Source organism: Aegilops tauschii, chromosome 7 (genome assembly GCF_002575655.3).
Source record: "Aegilops tauschii subsp. strangulata cultivar AL8/78 chromosome 7, Aet v6.0, whole genome shotgun sequence".
Lineage (NCBI taxonomy): Eukaryota > Viridiplantae > Streptophyta > Magnoliopsida > Poales > Poaceae > Aegilops > Aegilops tauschii.
In genome coordinates this window covers 146,825,657-146,831,034 of record NC_053041.3, presented here as the reverse complement: position 1 = coordinate 146,831,034, position 5,378 = coordinate 146,825,657, and the positions used below count along the sequence as shown (strand labels likewise).

Here is a 5,378-nt window from a genome sequence, read left to right as displayed (position 1 = left end):
CAAATGTTTATAACTTTTATTTAATACAAGGTTGGCCAAACTTTGTAAACTATGTAGCATCAGTTTGACTCATGAAAAAACTTGTATGGATAGTAAAAAGAAACGGATGAAATACCATGCATAAAATAGTTGTAGCCTCTTCTAAGACTCCTAATAATAAAATCTCTAATATCATTTCATTTCAATATCTGTGCTTCATACTGATGCTACATTGTCACCGTGGACATATCACCTTCTCTTGCTATGCTCATGGCCTTGTTCATCCGTATTATATTTCTGCTTTGCTTTTACATTGTGAAAGACTATCAAGGTCGTCAAGCCCGTGTTGTTAGAGCATCTACAACCACATATAGTAAATATAACCTCTTAAACGCCTGCGGACGCGCCCGGTCAGTGATCGGGCGTGTCCGTTTTGAGCCCTCATATATCCTTCCGCGCAACCACATTCTTCATTTTTCTCCTCATATGTCGGGTCATTTGCACATAATTGGAGACGAAGCGAGAGAAATAAAAGAATGAATAAAGAAAGAGAAAAGATGGTCCGGGGTGGGGCCACGTCCTACGTGGCGGACTGTCCGGGCGCGTCCACGAGCCCTCATATCCTCCTTATATTTGAGATGGATATGAGGGTTCACGGATAGCCCGGACGTATAGAAATGATATGATGATTCTGGTTCTGCCACGTTTTTCCTTCTCTCTCCTGTCTGGTCACTGATCAGACACGTTCACGAACATATAAGGAATGGTTTGAGGCATCCGACTGTAGATGCTCTTAGGTACCACAGCTTGGCCATGCGGGCTGTGGCTTTGATCGATATAAGCCTCACTCCTATGATGATTGATTCGATTTGCTCAGCAATGACGAGTTCAGACCGGACAAAATTTGGTTGGCAACATCTTTTTATTTAATGGGGGCGTGACTGAGCATAGTGGTGCACATGCATGCTGAGTGGTATTTTACCGAACCTGTCTGCTAAGGAGCGAGACCTAAGTATAGCACTTGTATTTTAAGAGTGCAAATAGAATGATTTTCTTTTTAAAATTCGAATTGGATCCAACTAAAAATTTGAATTGGATTATTTCCTACCGAGTAGCGTGTGTTGAAGTTCCTGTATTTCACTTTCTTTGGTATACTTTTGAGATTTTGATATGATAATATTCCCTCTGTAAATTAATATAAGAATGTTTAGATCACTAAAATAGTGATCCAAAAGCTCTAGTGACCTAAACGCTTTTATATTAGTTTATGGAGGGAGTAATAATTTGTTCGGTGTTAAAGTCCCGACGAAAAAAATTCCACTGTTTTTTTTTACAAAAATAATAATCCTTTGCTGGTTTGATTTTTTAGGGGCCTCTACTAATTTTTTTTTTGAGGGGCCTCTACTAGTTTGACGTGAGAGCTTTAGCAGTACATTTGCTAAGGCTGAAATAAGTACGTGTGTCAGTGCATAAGATGGCTTGGTGACACTTTGGCCGGAAGGCCGAAAAGAAAACATTGTTCACTGATCCGTCATCGTCATCTACCCACTCCACTACATTGGCCTACGTATGCAAATCTTTTCTTCGCGGTTTTTAAAATTGAAGGGGCAAGCCGCCCCATCTCCTTCAGCCAATTCCATTTTATTTTATTTTTCAAGGAAACTATTCATCTATTCATCACCGTACCATGTAGTACCAAGAATATAAAAAATATATATATAATCATGAGCTGAAGCCGCGCCGCGGTCATCGCTCTTCCTAATCGAAGCTAGGCCAAACTTGTTATGGTAGACGGTCAGAAAGTCGTCGTGCTAAGGCCACATAAGACTGACGCATCAGAACAACAACCAACGCCGATAAAAAGAAATATAGATGGAATGATTCAACTTTTAGACCTACGAACGAAGACTGGATCCAGTAAGATCACCGAAGACTAGCACTGGCCGAATCCCGCGCCGTCGCGAACACACTACGCCACACCTTGTGGTAGTGCTAGATGCATCACCGGAATGTGGGCTAGACGGAAAGAACCTTATCCTATTTTTGAGCAGGACACAAACACTAAATGAATTCATAATAACACATAATAATGGAGCAAGATCCCTTCAGTTGGTAAGGGCCAGGATCCACCGCGCCTTCACGGTTCTACGACCGCCAGAGGTGAGGCAACCACGGCGGCGCCGGCGGGAGGTAGAACAACCTTAATTTTTTTTATTTATTATTTTTTTTGTTTGAAAAGGAGGTGGCGGCTACGTTGCGTTTCTCTATCAACCTTTTCCATTTCCCCAGTGTTTTAAAAAGAAAAGGCCATGCCCATCATATGCTCGCCCGTCTATTTATTCCGAACTCCAAGGTTGCCTGCAGGCTTATCAGGAAAAGAAATAACGATAGATAAAAAGGAAAAACCTCCTGATTCCTGAACTAGCCATGGCGCAGGAGGGAAAGCCGGCGCTCGGGTGGGCGGCCAGAGACGCCTCCGGTCTCCTCTCTCCCTACAGCTTCTCACGAAGGTCTCTCGATCCATCTCATGTGGATGGATGTGGTGCTAGAATGGCTAATGGCAGTGTGGAACCGAGCTCAGCTGGTTGTCGTTTCACTTCAGGGTTCAGAAGGAAGACGATGTGACGATCAAGGTGCTCTTCTGCGGGATCTGCCACACGGACCTGCACGTCGCCAAGAACGAGTGGGGCAACGCCATGTACCCCATTGTTCCAGGGCATGAGATCGTCGGCGTCGTCACCGGCGTGGGCCGCGGCGTCCGGAGCTTCAAGGCCGGCGAGACGGTGGGCGTGGGCTCCTTCGTCGGCTCCTGCCGCGCGTGCGAGAGCTGCGGCAAGGGGTACGAGAACTACTGCCCCGCCCTCCTGCTCACCTGCAACGGCGTGGACTACGACGGCGCCACCACCCAGGGGGGGTTCGCCGACGTCCTCGTCGTCAACCAGGACTACGTCCTCCGCGTCCCGGAGGGCCTGCCACCGGCCGGGGCGGCGCCTCTCCTCTGCGCGGGCGTCACGGTGTACAGCCCCATGGTGCAGTACGGCCTGGACGCGCCGGGGATGCGCCTTGGCGTCGTCGGCCTGGGCGGCCTCGGCCACATGGCCGTCAAGTTCGGCAAGGCGTTTGGATGACGGTCACCGTGATCAGCTCGTCGCCGAGGAAGCGCGCGGAGGCGGTCGAGCGCCTTGGTGCCGACGCCTTCCTGGTCAGCCACGACGCCGAGGAGATGAAGGCCGCGGCGGGCACGATGGACGGCATCGTCGACACGGTGTCGGCGGGGCACGAGCTGCTGCCGCTGCTGGAGCTGCTGAAGCCGATGGGGCAGATGGTGCTGGTGGGCGTGCCGACCGAGCCCATGGTGCTGCCGGCCTCGGCCATCGTCACGGGCGGGAAGCGCCTGGCTGGGAGCGGCGTGGGCAGCGTCCGCGATTGCCAGGCGATGCTGGACTTCGCGGGGGAGCACGGCATCGCCGCGGACGTCGAGGTCGTCAAGATGGAGTATGTTAACACGGCCATGGAGCGAGTCGAGAGGAACGATGTCAGGTTCCGCTTCGTCATCGACGTCGCCGGCAGCATCGGCGGCGCCGCGGTTTAGCGTCATGCAGCATGTGCGCTTGGCTCGGTTACTCACGATGAAGCAGTCATCGACACGTGAAGTTATAATTTGGCTGTGTTGTATTTCAGTGAGTTGGTGCGTGGCCAGTGCTGTTTTTTTCTTCAGATAATGCCCTGCCTTTAGAAAGATGTTCTTATCCTATATACCTAAAAAGTTCACCCCATTATCAGATAATACATGACAAGCATTTCTTCTATACACTTTTGAAAAAAAATCAAATGCTTCATTATTATTATTTTCAGATAGTTAGTTAACATTTTTCAAATGCTTGAGTAACACTTTTTAAATACATGAAGACCTTTTCAAAATTCCATATGTGTTTTTGAGAATGTGAACAGTTTTTTAAAAACATGGACAAAAATGTGAAAACTGTGTCATCTAGCAACTTATTCTCAACAACAATTAAGTTATGCTACAGACGCAAAGAATTTATATTCATTGTCAAGAATACTTACTTAGAGTTTACCAACCGTCTGTTATTGTCATCTGTGCATAGTGGAGCACCATATCCACATGGCATTGTTGAGTAGGTGCCACCAGGTGATTCCTCGTCCATATTCTCATCATCAGAGGACCCACCACACCTCATACTGGTGTCAACATCGCTTGGCCTGCTCCCTAAGCTAATCCGGTCACAAACACTGCTCTCAACCGGCATACCACTTCAATGCCCGGTGTGTTGAAGAGCGATCGTGTTCGCTCTGGACCGGCAATGAATGTGGAGCCTCTTACCGGAAGGATGGTTGGAGCGGTCGTGACAGAGAGTGAAGCAGTTGCACATGAGAGGTTTTGAAGTGGGACCGCTTGTCGGACGTGTATGTGGCGGAAGTGCCGACACCCTCACCCCCTAGGTTTGGTGCCGATTTGTTGGAATTAGGACACGCAGATACGTCCGCAGACGGTTACGGCACCATGTTGGACGGCAAAAAAAACATCCGAATGCGTCGGCCCAGACGTTTGCGGACGTTTTGAGGTACGACGTTGGAGATGCCCTTAAAGCTATTAGGGCCAAACGACATTATAACATTGCAAGCCCCTAGAACATGCTATCGAATGTGGTTGTCGGAGCTATGAGTTGGCGACCAACACGCTAGTTGAAGGTGCACACCAGTCAGGCCACCGCACAGAAACCAACTCGGGCCTTCTCCGTGCAGAAGGAGATCAATGCCCTCGGTCTACAGGGAGGACGAAATGGCACCACCCCAGCCTCCACCATTGAACCCGTTGCACGGCAAAATTAGTAAGACTACGCTCGAATTTCATAAAGTTTGACCAACTATATATGAAAAAATGACAATCACAGTACCAAATCAATATCATTATATGGATCATGGAACTAAATTTCATATTCTATATCTTTACTACAACAAATGTTTATAATTCTTAGTACAAGGTTGGTCAAACTTTATAAAGTTTAACTAGGGACAAAACTTATATGGGTAGTAAAAGGAAACGGAGAGAGTACCATGCATAAAATAGTTGTAGCCTCTTCTATGACTCCTAATAATATACTCTCTAATCTCATTTCCTTTCAATCTTTTTGCATCATACTGATGCTGCATTGTCTCCGTAAGTCGACATATCACATTCTCTTGCTATGCTCAATTGCTCATGACCTTGTTCATCCGTATTATATTTCTGATTTGCTTTTACATTCGTTCTGAAAGACTATCAAGGTCGTCGAGCAAGTGTTGTTAGGAAGCACAGCTTGGCCCCGTGGGTTGTGGCTTTGATCGATAAGCCTCACTCCTCTTCACTAGTAGAAAAAGGGCCTATTGTCCCGGTT

The 5,378-nt window shown here is 47.5% G+C and overlaps 1 pseudogene; it reads left to right on the top strand.

The window, feature by feature from the left end:
- The first annotated feature begins 1,379 nt into the window (after positions 1-1,379).
- On the top strand, positions 1,380-4,164 carry LOC109764390 (probable cinnamyl alcohol dehydrogenase 8D; annotated as a pseudogene).
- Positions 4,165-5,378: the final 1,214 nt, after the last annotated feature.